A 14448-nucleotide genomic window follows, 5' to 3' on the forward strand; every position below is an offset into this window, starting at 1 on the left:
CCCAATAGTAACCTATGTGTAGAACATAAAGCAATAAGCAATAAAACACATTAAATACCATTCACATAGGTATGACACCAGGACTTAACATGGAAACCCAATTTGGGAAAAACCACTAGTAAGATGCTACCAAATTTTCATTCTTCTGAAGTGGGTTCGATTAAGAATCAATCATGTTAAAAGTTACAATACACACTATTAGGTGTGACCTTGTTAAATGATTTAATCACCTTGTTAGGAGTGGCCTTGTTAGAGGTCTTAAGAGCATCTCATTAGAATGGAACCTTGACTAAAGGATTTACAAATGTCTATTAGGACATCCTTCATTAAAGGATTTTAACTGATACAACAGTTAGAAAGTAACAATAGGTTGATCTAATAAATACAACTCACTTTGCAAATACAAATCACAATGTAGCTCATATGTTGATCCGCTAACTAGCCTTCATTAATATCTCCATCACTTATTTTCTTGGAAACCCTTCAAGCAATCATACTTTACCTTTGCTCAGCTCTTCACAACCTTCTGCTCAAGTTCGCCAATCAATGTAATCAACAACTACTAACCTCTCTAGGTTATCCTTATGCCTCCTTAAATAGGTAGCTTTGATCTTTTTTTCGTTTAAACATCACCATTGATCTTAGGGTTAGGTCAAATTCATCAAATTCTTCAATAATTTCATTTCCTCCTTCTCCTTCTAGATACTTCTCAAAACTTCTCTATGAATCCATGCCTAGGAATGCTCAGACATAATTTATCATGCATCAAATACTCCAACTCATCAATATTTATCCTTCATGCACTTTGACCAATCCAAAAATTCAATTGTGTATGCTGGTAATTTGAATTCCTTCACAAGCTATTGAATGTTGTCACCCATTCAATACTATGTTGTAAGGAAACTCAGGTGCGGAAACAGCTTCCTACACTAATCTCATAAGGAAAGTATGATGCAAATCCTATTAAAATCTTCTTCACTTACAAATTCAATATCATGTAAACAACAATATTACAGCCAACCATGCATACAGAAAATAGACAAAGAAAAGAACACATAACACAAGGATTTGCCAGTGGAGAAAAACCTTTCGGTAAAACAACCCCACCCCTTTAGAACCTGCACAATGTATTATCTTCAACATGAGGTTACAATACACTTGCAATTCAAGTTCAACATCAACAACAGAAGACTCCAGTAGCTACTCGCAGTACCAACAATACACCTTTTTCGCATCGCATCTCTACGCAACCCTAAAAATGCTTATAACATGCACTTCACTTTAGGGCTACTCCCAAAAAGGTAAACCATATTAGGGTTTTACCATTCTCCGAGAAAATAGGAACCCCGAAACATTTTCCCACTATTGGGGTAAAGTGTATAGTACTCAAATATCTTAGTTGCCACATGTCTTCACTTGTCATTGAATCTTCCTAACATAGCTCTTACATGTCATAGGAATCTGTCATAACCGTTTTAGTCATGATCTCCTTACACACAATTCAAGATGTGAACACATCAACATTATTTGCAAGAAATACATTTTACAAAATAAATAATAAGAATAGGAATTATACAAGGTTGAGACACCTTATTCCTAACATATGTTCCTTGGCCTCAATTAGCACTAGACAACTCAATCAATATTAATTGCTTTTCTTGGCATACTTTTTATTTTCTAATACTCAGTTGACACTATATTTTCTCGGCTTCTACTATCACTCGGTCAACACTAGCACAACTTGGCTTCAACTATAAGCTCCTTAATCTTCTGTTTGTTGCTTGGTTAGCCTATGCATTTGGTCTTCCATTGATCATCTTTACTAGGCTTCAATTCAATTATCTTATCCACTTAGTGTAGTGATTAAACATCACATTATCTTGTCATTGTGCCAACTAATCAAGTGCCTATTGTAGTTCCACATAACTCAACCTTTCCACTAGGTCTTCTTTTTGTCTCTTCTTTTCAAAATCCTCTTCATCAATTGAATGATATGGAACTCTACTTAGGTTGCAATTGTCTCACCAGTAAGGTTTGACATCAATGACAACATAACAATTGTTTCGATTGTAGTTTCCAACAATCTCTCTTTTTGGCAATAATGGCAACACCTCAAGTTATCGTGCAACCCAAAAAGGCATTCGAGTATCCTACTTGATTTGCTTCTTTCAACTCCTTTTGTGTTCAGTAATAGATCTTCATTAATATCCTTAGTTTCATTTTGATTCTCAACTCATGATCCAACAATCTCCCTAATTTCACATTTTATTTTCATTCTAATTTCCTCTATACACCAATTGTAGAAACAATTGTAACAACTCCCTCTATCATATCAGAACATCATCTCTCTTGTAGCAACAAATTTTGAAAATGATTGTGCTGGAATTTTCTGCACCAACATTTCTAATTACACTATATGATTCATCATCTCTCTTTCGTATACTCTCCCTCTTTCATGTATAACTTATCCCTTTACTTGTGCTTCCCATGGTAACTGCATAAACTCTCCCTCTTTGATAGCAATGCCAAAGAGACCTTAATCTATCTCATAAATCTTTATCATGTAGATAACTCCATGTTAGCTCTCTCAACTAGATTCTCCCTTTGTCATCTTGCTTATGATTGGTTCACCATCTTGTGCTTATCTCTTCACAACTTTAGGTAGCTCCTAAAGTGTGACCTCTTGCATTAAGTTGTAAGATATTCTTATCAAATATATGGTGTGATACTCCATCCCTAGATTAGGTAGCCTTAATTAGTGGAATAACCCCTAATTTACCTCTTAGATATTTATGGGCATCATTAGGTAGTGCTTTAGTAGAAATATCAGTGATATGTTCCTTTGTACTCACATACTCCAATCTTACTTCTTTGTTTTGTACCGACTCTCTCAAATAATGATATGTGATAGTAATGTGCTTGATCTTGGTGTGCATCACAGGATTCTTAGATATGTTTATAGTACTTGTGTTATCACAGAATATGACAACAGGTTCAGTGATCTCTTCCTTCATTCCTTTCAACAATTGCTTGACCCACACTATTTTAGCATAATCAACTATTGTTGCTACATATTCATCTTCTATTGTAGATTGAGAAATGCAATTTTGTTTCATGATTTTCCATGAAACCAATCTCTTTCCTAGAAAGAAAGCTCCACCACTTATACTCTTTTTGTCATCAACATTTCCAGCCCAATCTGCATCAGTGTACACTTTCAATTCAAACTTGTCATTTTTCTTGTAATACAACCCATAGTCTTTTGTTCCTTTCAGGTATCTCAGTATCACTTTTACAACCATCATGTCATTCTCCTTAGGATTTGCAGAAAGTATAGCACAATCCCAACAACTAATGGAATATCTGGTTTGTTGTGAACAACATATTGCAACTTTCATATCCTTGATCTATACAAGGTTTAATCCACATCTGTAGTATCATCACTATTTGAAAGTTTATGCCTAGTAGCCATAGGTGTACTAACTGATCTTGAGTCTTTCATTCCAAAGGTCTTCAATATCTCCTTAATGTACTTGGATTGTGTAATGTATATACCCTTCTTCATTTGATACACTTGCAAACCTACAAAGAATTTGATCTCTCCAAACATAGACATCTCAAACTCTTTCTTCATTTTATCTGCAAATGATTTGCATAATGAATCTTGTCCTGCAAATATGATATCATCCACAAATATCTTAGCTAACAATATCCCTTTTTTAGATTTAATCTTTAATTATAGATTACCATTATCATGAGTCCTTGCAAAACCAATCTTTACCAAATATGTGTACAACCTTTCATACCATGCTCTAGGAGCTTGTTTCAATCTATACAATGCTTTGTGTAGCTTACATACCACATTCCTCTTGCTTGGAATAACAAATCCTTTAGGTTGTTCAATATAGACTTCTTCCTCTAGTATTCCATTGAAAAATGCAGATTTGACATGCATTTGATATGCTTTGAATCCTTTATAAGAAACATATGCAAGATAAATTCTCACTCCTTCTAACCTTGCAAATATCTCCTCATAGTCAATTCCTTCTTCTTGTGTATATCCCTTGCAAACTAGTCTTGTTTTGTTTCTTGTGACTTTACCTTTCTCATTCTACTTATTTTTGAATACTCACTTTGTACCAATAACATTCTTGTCCTTTGGTCTTGGTACCAATGTCCAAGTCTTGTTCTTTATATTTACTCAATCTCTTCATTCATGATTGCAATCCAATCTTCATTCTCAAGTGCATCCTTGATTGATCTAGGCCCATACTCACACAATAAGCATGCATCACTCATCAATCTTCTTCTTGTCATAACTCATGAATATTTGTCTCCAATTATTTGATTTGGTGTATGATTTATTCATACATACTTTTCTAGAGTAGGCCCTGATATTCTTACTTCTTGTTGTTGCTCTTCAAGTCCATCTTGTAGATTCACTTCTAGTAGTACTTCTTATATCTTGACTTCTTCTAGTTGTTCAACATTCACTTGTTGATGCTCAGGTCCAATTGCTTGATGCTCAATACTCTGCTATTGTGACTCAACATTCACTAGTTGTTGCTACTCAACAACTTTCTTTTCAGGCTCAGGCATGGTACTAGGATCTCCTTCATAGACATATACAAAATTCTTGTAGTCTTCGGGTTCTTGTTTGCATTCAACTTCATTTTTCTCTACATATTCATCAACTCTAACATTTGCACTTTCCACAACTTTTTTAGTGTTAGAATTCAAAGATTTACATGCTTTTCTTTTAGTGGAATATCCTAGGAATATGCCTTCATTACTTTTAGCATCAAGTTTTCCATGCCTATTGTCTTTCAGTATATGACATTTGCTTCCAAATACTTCGAAATACTTCACATTAGGTGCATATCCATACCATAACTCAAAAGGTGTAACATTTGTACATTTTTTTACTTGTACTTGGTTCAAAGTATAAAAAACTATATTTACAACTTCTCTCCAGTACTTTTGTGAAATATTCTTCTCTATCATCAATGTCCCAACATAGTCCATGATTGATCTATTCCTCCTTTCAATTATGTCATTCTATGGAGCAATCCTTGGTGTTGATCACATCTGTCTCTTGATTCCTCTATCATTGCAAAATATGTTGAATTCCTCGGATATAAATTCACCTCCTCTATAGATATTAGACATTTCAAGCTACTACATGTTTCCTTTTCAACTCTATCGAAATGCCACTTAAACAATTGAAATGCATCATATATTTCTTTAAGAAACATCATAGTCACCATTCTAGAGTAATCATCAACAATTAGAAGAAAGTGTTTGTCACCATAGTATCTTTGTACTCCAATAGGTCCACAAAGGTTGGTATGAACTAACTCCAACATATAATTAGATGAATAGGTCTTTCTCTTGAAACTAGACTTTTTCATTTTACCCAATTGACATTGCTTGTACATTACATTAGCAGGTTTCTTCAACCTTGGTAACCCTCTTACTCTTTTAATCTTACTAATGATTTTCAAATTATCAAAGTGGACATGACATGTCCTCTTATGACAAGTAGGAGATAATTTCCACAACAAGTCAAATTGTGTCATAACCAAATGTCTCCATATTGTGCAAATAAGCATATATCATTAGATAGGTCTAAACATAATGCGTTACATCTTGTTTATTCTCCACTTACGATAAGTTCTCCAGAACCATTATAGATCTTATCTTTCTTGTGTTAAAACTCAACTTTATAACCTAACTACTCAACTATGTAACACTCAACAAATTTTAATTTAGTCTTTCAACCCAATAAGCATAATCACATCTGATCTTATGAGTCAATCTTATTGATCCTTTAACTTTCGCAAGACATGGTGCATCATTACCAAACTTAACACAACTTCCTCTATAATCTTCTAAAGTTTCAACGTTACCTTTATCACCAATCATGTGATGTGAACAACCACTATCAATTATCCATCTATCACCTTTACTCGTATATGAAATAAGTGAAATTTTCTCATCTTCATCAAGATTATCTTTTATTGCAACATAAACAACTTCTTCATCATGACTATCAGAATCACTATCATTTTCTTCTTCAATAATTTAATAAGATTTCTTACTTTTTTCCCTTGTATCCTTTGTTCACTCTTTCATCTCTGCTTCCTTGGTACTTATTGTCTTTCTTTTCATCCTTGTCATTTGTGTCAGGGCATCTTGCAACAATTTGACCAACTTTGTTGCACAAGAAATTTTTTATAGGAAGTTTAATTTTGAATTTTCCTTTGCCTTTAGGTATCCTTCTAGCCATTAATGCTTCAAGATCCTCATGATCATTATTAGATGATTCACTATCACTAGCTTGATACTTTCCTTTCTTCTTCTTAGACTTATGTAGAACCAATTGTGACTTGAACAAAGATTTAATAGTAGGGTGGTAAAATTATCAAAATTTGACAATTCAAAAGTAGTAAGCCTCCCAATTAGACTATCCAATGTCAGATCATTACCAGGAGTACATCTTGATTCTCTTATTGCAAAGATTATAATAGCATAAAGAGGAAATAGGGTTCTTAATACCTTGTTAATCACAATTTCATTATTGATTTTTCCTTCAACTCGTCTAATTGTATTTACCACTTCTTTGATTTAACCACAATATTGTGCAATGTTCTCACCTTCTTTCATCTTCATATCATCAAACTTTCCTCTTTGGGTTTCTAACTTAGCTCTTAGTACATTCTTGTATCCACCATGGATCTTTTCTAGTTTGTCCCACATTTTCTTTGCAATAGTGCATTCTTTTATATCATCAAACTCTAAGTAACTTAGGGCATATGCAATCTCCAACATTGCATGATTGTGCTCTTGTTTCTCCTTTATCTGTTGAGCTACCATAAGTGTTGGTGCTACTATGTAGTTATGCTCCAAGTAGTATACTGTTGAATCTACAATTCTAGCAATGTGTAACTTCAACAAACTTTTTCCTATAAGGAAGCTTTCCTTGTTCAACTTAGGTACTTCCTTTCTGAACATCTTGATCTTTAGCATTAAGTCCCTTGAAACTTTCCTTACAAGCACCACAAGCTCTTATACCAATTTTTAGAATGATTTTAAAATAACTGAGGAGGGGCGAGGGGTGTGAATTAGTTATCCCAGGTCCAGATGCTCTAAATACACTTTTAACAAATTTTAACAACTTAGATTTATTCATTATTCCACTCAGACTCTATATGAACTTAACAATAACATAAACTTGTAGTTTGTTGTCCCAATAGTAACCCACTTGCAAAATGTAAAGTAATAAGTAGTAAGACATATTAAATACAATTCACACAAGTATGAAACTAGGATATAATGTGGAAACCCAATTTGAAAAAAACCATCAGTAACATGCTATCAATTTTTAACTTTTCTTAAGTGAGCTCAGTTAAGAGCCAACCATATTAAAGATTACAATACACATTGTTAGGTGTGACCCTATTAAAAGATTTAATCACTCTGTTAGGAGTGGCCTTGTTAGATGTCTTAAGAAAATCCCATTAGAATGTCACCTTGTCTAAAGGATTTACAAATGACTATTAGGTCAACCTTGATTAAAAGATTTTAACTGATACAATGGTTAGAAAGTAACAATAGGTTGATCTAATAAATAAAACTCACTTTGCAACTACTAAACAATGTAGCTCATTTGTCGATCTATTGACTAGCCTCTATTAATATCTCCATTGCTGATTTCTTAGAAACCCTTCAAGCAATCACACTTCACCTCTGCTCAACTCTTCACAGCCTTCTTCTCAAGTTCACCAATCAACACAATCAACAATTGTTAATCTCTCTAGGTTATCCTTATGCCTCCTTAAATAGGTAGCTTTGATATTTTGTCATTTAAACATCACCTTTGATCTTAGGGTTAGGTCAGATTCATCAAATCCTTCCATTATTTTGTTTCCTACTTCTCCTTCTAGATACTTCTCAAGTATTCTCTATAATCTATGCCTAGGAATGCTCAAATGTGGTTTATCATGCATTAAATGCTCCAGCTCATCCATACTTATCCTTCACATGATTTGACCAATCCAAAAATTCAACTATGTTAGTTAGGAATCTAAATTCCTTTACAAACTATCAAATGTTATCACTCAGTTAATATTGTATTCCTCAACCTCAGTCATCACTAGACAAATCAATAAATATTAACTATTTTTATTGGCAGACTCTATCTTTTTTTATACTTAGTTGATACTATATTTTCTCACCTTCTACTATCACTCAGTCGACACTAGCACAACTTGGCTTCAACTATAAGTTCCTTAATCTTCTACTCGGTTGCTTAGTTTAGCCTATGCATTTGGTATTCCATTGATCATCTCTACTAGACTTCAATTTAAATACCTTCTCCACTTAGTGTAATGATTAAACAATACATTATCTTGTCAATGTGCCAACTAATCAAGTGCTCATTGTAGTTTCACATAACTCAACCTTTCCACTAGGTCTTGTTTTTATTTCTTCTTTTCAAATCCTCTTCATCAATTGAATGATATGGCACTCTACTTAGGTAGCTCAACTATCTCATCAAAGAGGTTTGAAATCAATGGAAACATACCAATTGTTCCAATTATGGTTTCCAATAGATATATCCATGTCATCAAGTAACTCAACTTCATAAGCATTACCACTATCAAATCTTCGCAAGATCTTACAAGGACCAAACTTCTTCATCTTCAACTTACTATATATGCCAAAAGGAAATTTACCTTTCATTAAATAAACCATTACCTCATTACCAACTTCAAAATCTTATGACTCCTTGATCTATTTGCATTATCCTTGTATTTTTATTAGTTCTTTCCAACTTATGTTTCACTTCCTCATGCAAAGACTTCATAACTTCAAAAAAATATTCTCCTTCAATACTCATGTTCTCTTCTTCAACAATATCTCTCAAGTCTGATATACTTCTAGGTGTATTCTTGAACAATTTCAAAAGGTGTCTTTCCAGTATTCTTATTCACAAGATTATAATATGAAAACTTTGTTTCTACCAATAATAAATCCCAATTACTTGGTTTATCTCCAACTAAGCATCTCAACAAATTACCCAGACTTTTATTACAACTTTTGTGTGCCCATTAGTTTATGGATGGAATGTAAAACTAAACTTCAACTTAGTGTCTAGTTACTTTCATTAACTCCTCCAGAAATAACCAACAGACTTATTATCTCTAACTGAGATAATGCTCCTTGGTAATTAGTGTAATTTGGAAATATCTTTAAAGAAAATATATTCAATGTGCACAACATCTAAAGTCTTCTTACATGTTATGGAATGTGCCATCTTGGAAAATCTATCCACAACAACAAATATAGAATCATTCCCTCTTACTGTCCTCAGTAAGCCAAGGGAAAAATCCATACTGATATCACTCAAAGGTTTCTCAGGCACTAAAATAGGGTATACAATCCAATATTTTGACTTACTTCTTTTGAAACTTGATGAATTCCAGAACTCCTTACAAACTTTTGAATGCCCATATACAACTGAGGCCAATAATACTTCTCCTTAAGACTACTAAATGTATTATCAATACCAAAATGTCTAGTCAAACCATTGCTATGCTTTTCCTTTATCAAGTCAACTCTCTTTGATCCCTTCGGTATATATAATTGAATTTATTTGAAAAACATGCCTTCTTGAATGAAATAATCATCGTACTTACTTGGTTGATCTAAAATAAATTGGTGTTATGCACACTTTCCATGGCTAAAAAAAAATTAGTATCAGTTTCATACAAAGCTTTCATCTCATCAAAACTAAGAACTTTAATCTTCATCTCAGTCAACAAAGATCTCCTTTGACTCAATGTATCTGTAACTTAGTTAGCGATTCTACTTTTTTACTTGATCGTAAATGTGAAGTTCTTCAAATACTCAACCCATTTCCTATGCCTTTGATTCAATTTATTCTGACTTCCCAAATATAATAAAGCCTTATAATCAGTATACAACACAAAATCATTAGGTACCAAATAATGTCTCCACTTTTTCAAAGCTTTAACAATAGCATGAAATTCTTGATCATGTACATAATACTTCCTTTTAGCACCATTCAAGTTCTCACTAAAAAATGCAATAGGTTTACCTTCTTGACTCAACACAGCTCCAATTGCACTACCACTTGCATTATATTCCACTTAAAATACTTTATTGAAACTAGGAAAATATAACATCGGTAATTCAACAACTATCTATTTCAATGTCTCAAAAAATTCATCAGCACCATGTGTCAACTTGAATGCCTTTTTATCTCCTCGCATTGTCTCAATCAAATGTAACATTACAAATTGAACTAAAATTTCTGATAGAAACTTGCCAAATCATGAGATTATCTAGCTTCCCCAACATTATTAGGTGTAGGCCACTCAAGAATTGCTTTTACCTTTTCAAGGTCCATCTTCAAACCATCAACAAAAATCACAAAACTAAGGTAAACAATCTCCTCTTTCATGAATGCACATTTCTTTAAATTAATCAACTTCCTTTCTTCAATCTGTCCAACACTTGTCTACTATGCAACAAATGTTCTTCTCTAGTCTTACCAAAAATTAGAATATCATCAAGGTATACAATCACAAACTTGCCCATGAATTTCTTCAAAACCTCACTCATTAACCTCATAAGCATTTGATGCATTACTTAAACCAAAAGGCATAACCAACCACTTATACTAACCTTCTTTTGTCTTGCAAGAAGTTTTCCATTCATAACCTTCTCTAATTCTAATCCAATGATATTCAATCCTCTAATTAATCTTGGTAAAATATCTTGCAACAATTAAATTGATTCTAATATGATTATATCTACTCTTAAAATCAATCTTGGTAAAATATCTTGCACCACTTAAACAATCCATTAAATCATCTATCCTTGACATAGGAAACCTATACTTCACTATGATCTTATTGATTACTTTGGAATCAATACACATTCTCCTTTCTCCATTCTTTTTAGGTGCTAATATAGTAGGTACTACACATGGACTCAAACTCTCTCTGATCAATATTTTTTGCAATAATCCATGTACTTGTTTATTAAGTTCTTCATTCTTGATCGATGTCAATCTATAAGGTGATTTGTTCAAAAAAATAGCTCCAGTAATTAGGTCCATATTTTTCCTCTTTGATGTTTAAAGCCAATTGTTAGATATGTAATTCGACATAAGATGTATAAGTCATTGTATATATGTATGACAAAAACCTCATCTACTTTAGTTATCTACACATTCAATATTTATATGAATGGTATTTTCTCATAGTGCATCACACCCCTGTGAATAAGGTTATGTACCTAAGTAGTCATTTGAGTGTATATAACATCTATCACATTCATATTGGTGAAAGTTATAATATATAGTGTAATGTGAAACTCATTTAAGACACAACAACTATTGAAGGTGTACTAAAAAATGGCACTCTCACTCTCTTATTGTGTTAGGGTTTCATCCCAGTCACTGCTCCCTCAATGATTATTGTTGACTATGTTGATTTCTTGTGTTTGTATCGGGGGTTGTTGGACTCTCACCCATGACTATTGTGTTGTCTCATTCTATGAATGATTAGTATTTTGGTAATGGGGTGTGTTCTTTATCAATTTTGTATTTGTCCTCTTTATTGATTTTGATGCCTATGACACCTATTTCTACTTCAAATTTTGTCTATAAGGCCTTTGTCTTGGGTGGGAATGCCCTTGCAACTAGTGTTATGGTGGATCCCAAGTCTACTAAGATTGTATTTGATGGTGTTTGCTCAGTTGGAGGTGGGGTTCAAGGATCTCCCTCTACTGGTCAAGGTTCTCCCCTAGGGGATGTTTGGTCCCTCTTCCAAATTTGCAATGGGGCATCGCCTAAAGAAGATGTGGAGAAAGGGCCCTTCCTTGTCTCAAAGTCTATTGATATTTTTTTTAAGTGGAAATGGTATAATATATCGATCAGGTTACCTCTAATTTTTCTTCCATTGATGATTTGTTAATTTAAGGCCTTTTTGCCTAGTTTATCATTATTAGTACCATCCATATTTTCCTTATGGATAAGGGATTTTTATTGCTAGATTTGAGAATGTTATGGATAGAAATAGGATTTTGTGTGAACATTGTTTTTAGTTAGAAAGATTGCTTCTTGTTGATGGTTAAACCATGACATCCCAATTTCAACCCTTTTTTTGAAATGTTCAAAAAAATGCCAATTTGGGTCAAACTCCCCTACCTCCCCTTCATTTGTGGGTTGATTATGTTCTATAGGAAGTGAGTGAGGCTCTTAGAGACTTTTTGATGGTGGGCAAGGAATTTCCTGATATTTTCCTTCTATGTTTGTCCTGATTTTGGTGAACTTGGATGTTTCTGAGGGCCTCCTATGGAGATTAAGCTATCACAAGGGTGGTTGGATCCAACCTTTGGAATATGAAGGGATTCCCTTCAAGTGTAGAAGTTTCTTTAAAATTGGTCATATGGTGACTTAATGTGAGCTAGAGAAGATGAAAATGCCTACTTCATGGTGGAAAGGTGCTTTAACTCAACATTACATGGTTGAGAAGAATTCTTCCTACAGGAGCTTCTCCCAGGTGAAGGAAATATCTACATCTAAGTTAGTTGGTGGTTGTGTTATGAGAATTGAGCCACAAGTTTCTTATGTTGTTGTTTCTCTTGTTGGTGTAAGGTTGGTTGTATCACTTAATTTTCTTATTTCTTGTGATAGGTTTCTTGACATCAAGAGTGGTGATGCCTCTATAGGTAGTGTTGGCCTTATCTCTTGGAAGTTTCTCTTTCTATTGACAATGTTGCTAGTGTTTTCCCTTTGGTTGTTGTTGGCTCCATCTCCTAGGAGGTTGTTGGTCCTCTCCCTTTGGGTGTTAGGTGTCTAGAGTTAGATTCATTGACTTGGCAAGGAGTGACTGATAAGGTGGAAGAGGGTTAGATTATGTTAAAAGGTAAAAATTCTAAGCAACCTTCACCCTCTTTTAACATGATCCTATTATTATGTGGAGCTTAATTGGACTCAAATGTTAACTTTTTCCCACTTTCTTGGTGTTATTTTCCCCCCATCTTTCTTCTACGAGGATTCAGAGGTAGCATCCCCATGATAGGGATTAAGGGAAAATTTCCCTTGTAGAGTCTAAGGGTAGCGCCCCTTGTAGGATCTAGGGGCAGCACCCAAGGTGGGGTCTAGGGGTAAAAAATGACTTTATTATTCTAAAAGGTATCATGAGTTATTTTTCTATTGGATGACATATTCTAGCCCTAATTTTGTAAGTGATATAAGTCTTGTATAAAATGGCTTAGGGTTAGGGATTTTACGATGTATGATTATTTAGTAGCTTCTTGCAATGATATTGAGTTACAAGGGATTGTAGATTGTAATAAGGTTAAAAACACTAGATAATAATATTGGACTCGCTATTTGGTGGATGTATCCTAGGGATTGAGTGAACCATGTTATATCTTTGTGTCTTAAAATCACTTACGTGTGTTTTGTTCCTTTGTGATATTGGTTATATTTCCACATAATTTTTATTTTTGTGTCTCCAATCATTACAAGTGGTATCAAAGGAAGGTTGTTTTAGTTATCATGTGTAGGAAGGTCTCACAGTTGAGCGAGAGTCTCACAGTTGAGTGAGAGCAATGGAAGACATGGGTAAGTTGAAGGTTGAGAAGTTTAATGCATAGAACTTTTAATTATGAATAATGAAAATGGATGACTACCTTTATTAGAAGGATTTATGGTGACCATTGGGAGGAAAGATAAGGAATAATTAATATTAAGTTGTAGAATGAGAATAATTGTCTACTACAAGAGGTAAGAAATGTTCTTAGGTTGAGGAGAAATTTAATTTTAGCAGGGCAACTAGGTGATGAGTGTCATACAATTACTTTTAATGATAAAAATTTGAAGGTTTCAAAAGGCTCCTTAGTAGTAGAAAAAGGTGTGAAAGTAGGCACCTTATATCTTTGTATAGGTCATATTGCTCCTTCTACTTTAATTATTTTAAAGAAAAATTAATGTTCAAGAATAGTTACCACAGTTGAGCGAGAACATCAAACACTTGTTGTACATTCTAAAACAACACTATGGAACAAGAGACTTCAGCACATGAGTTAAAAAAGGGATGAGACTACTTCATTCAAAGAAAGTTTTACTAGACCTAAAATGTGTTAATGTGTATTTCTATGAAAGTTGTGTGTACAAAAAACAAAAAAGAGTGATTTTTGTGAAGAGTGGGAAGGAAATTTCTTTTGAAAAATTAGAGTTTGTGCATACAAATGTATGGGAACTAACTCAGGTATCTTCCCTTGGTGGCTCTTTGTACTATGTTACATTAATTGATGATGCACTAGGAAATTATGGATTTATTTCCCGAGAGAAAGATATGATGTGTTTGAAACTTTTAAGAAATGGAAAAGCATGACTAAGAATGA

This window comes from Cupressus sempervirens, chromosome 2 (genome assembly GCF_028749045.1).
Source record: "Cupressus sempervirens isolate cs-2001-9-10 chromosome 2, ASM2874904v1, whole genome shotgun sequence".
Lineage (NCBI taxonomy): Eukaryota > Viridiplantae > Streptophyta > Pinopsida > Cupressales > Cupressaceae > Cupressus > Cupressus sempervirens.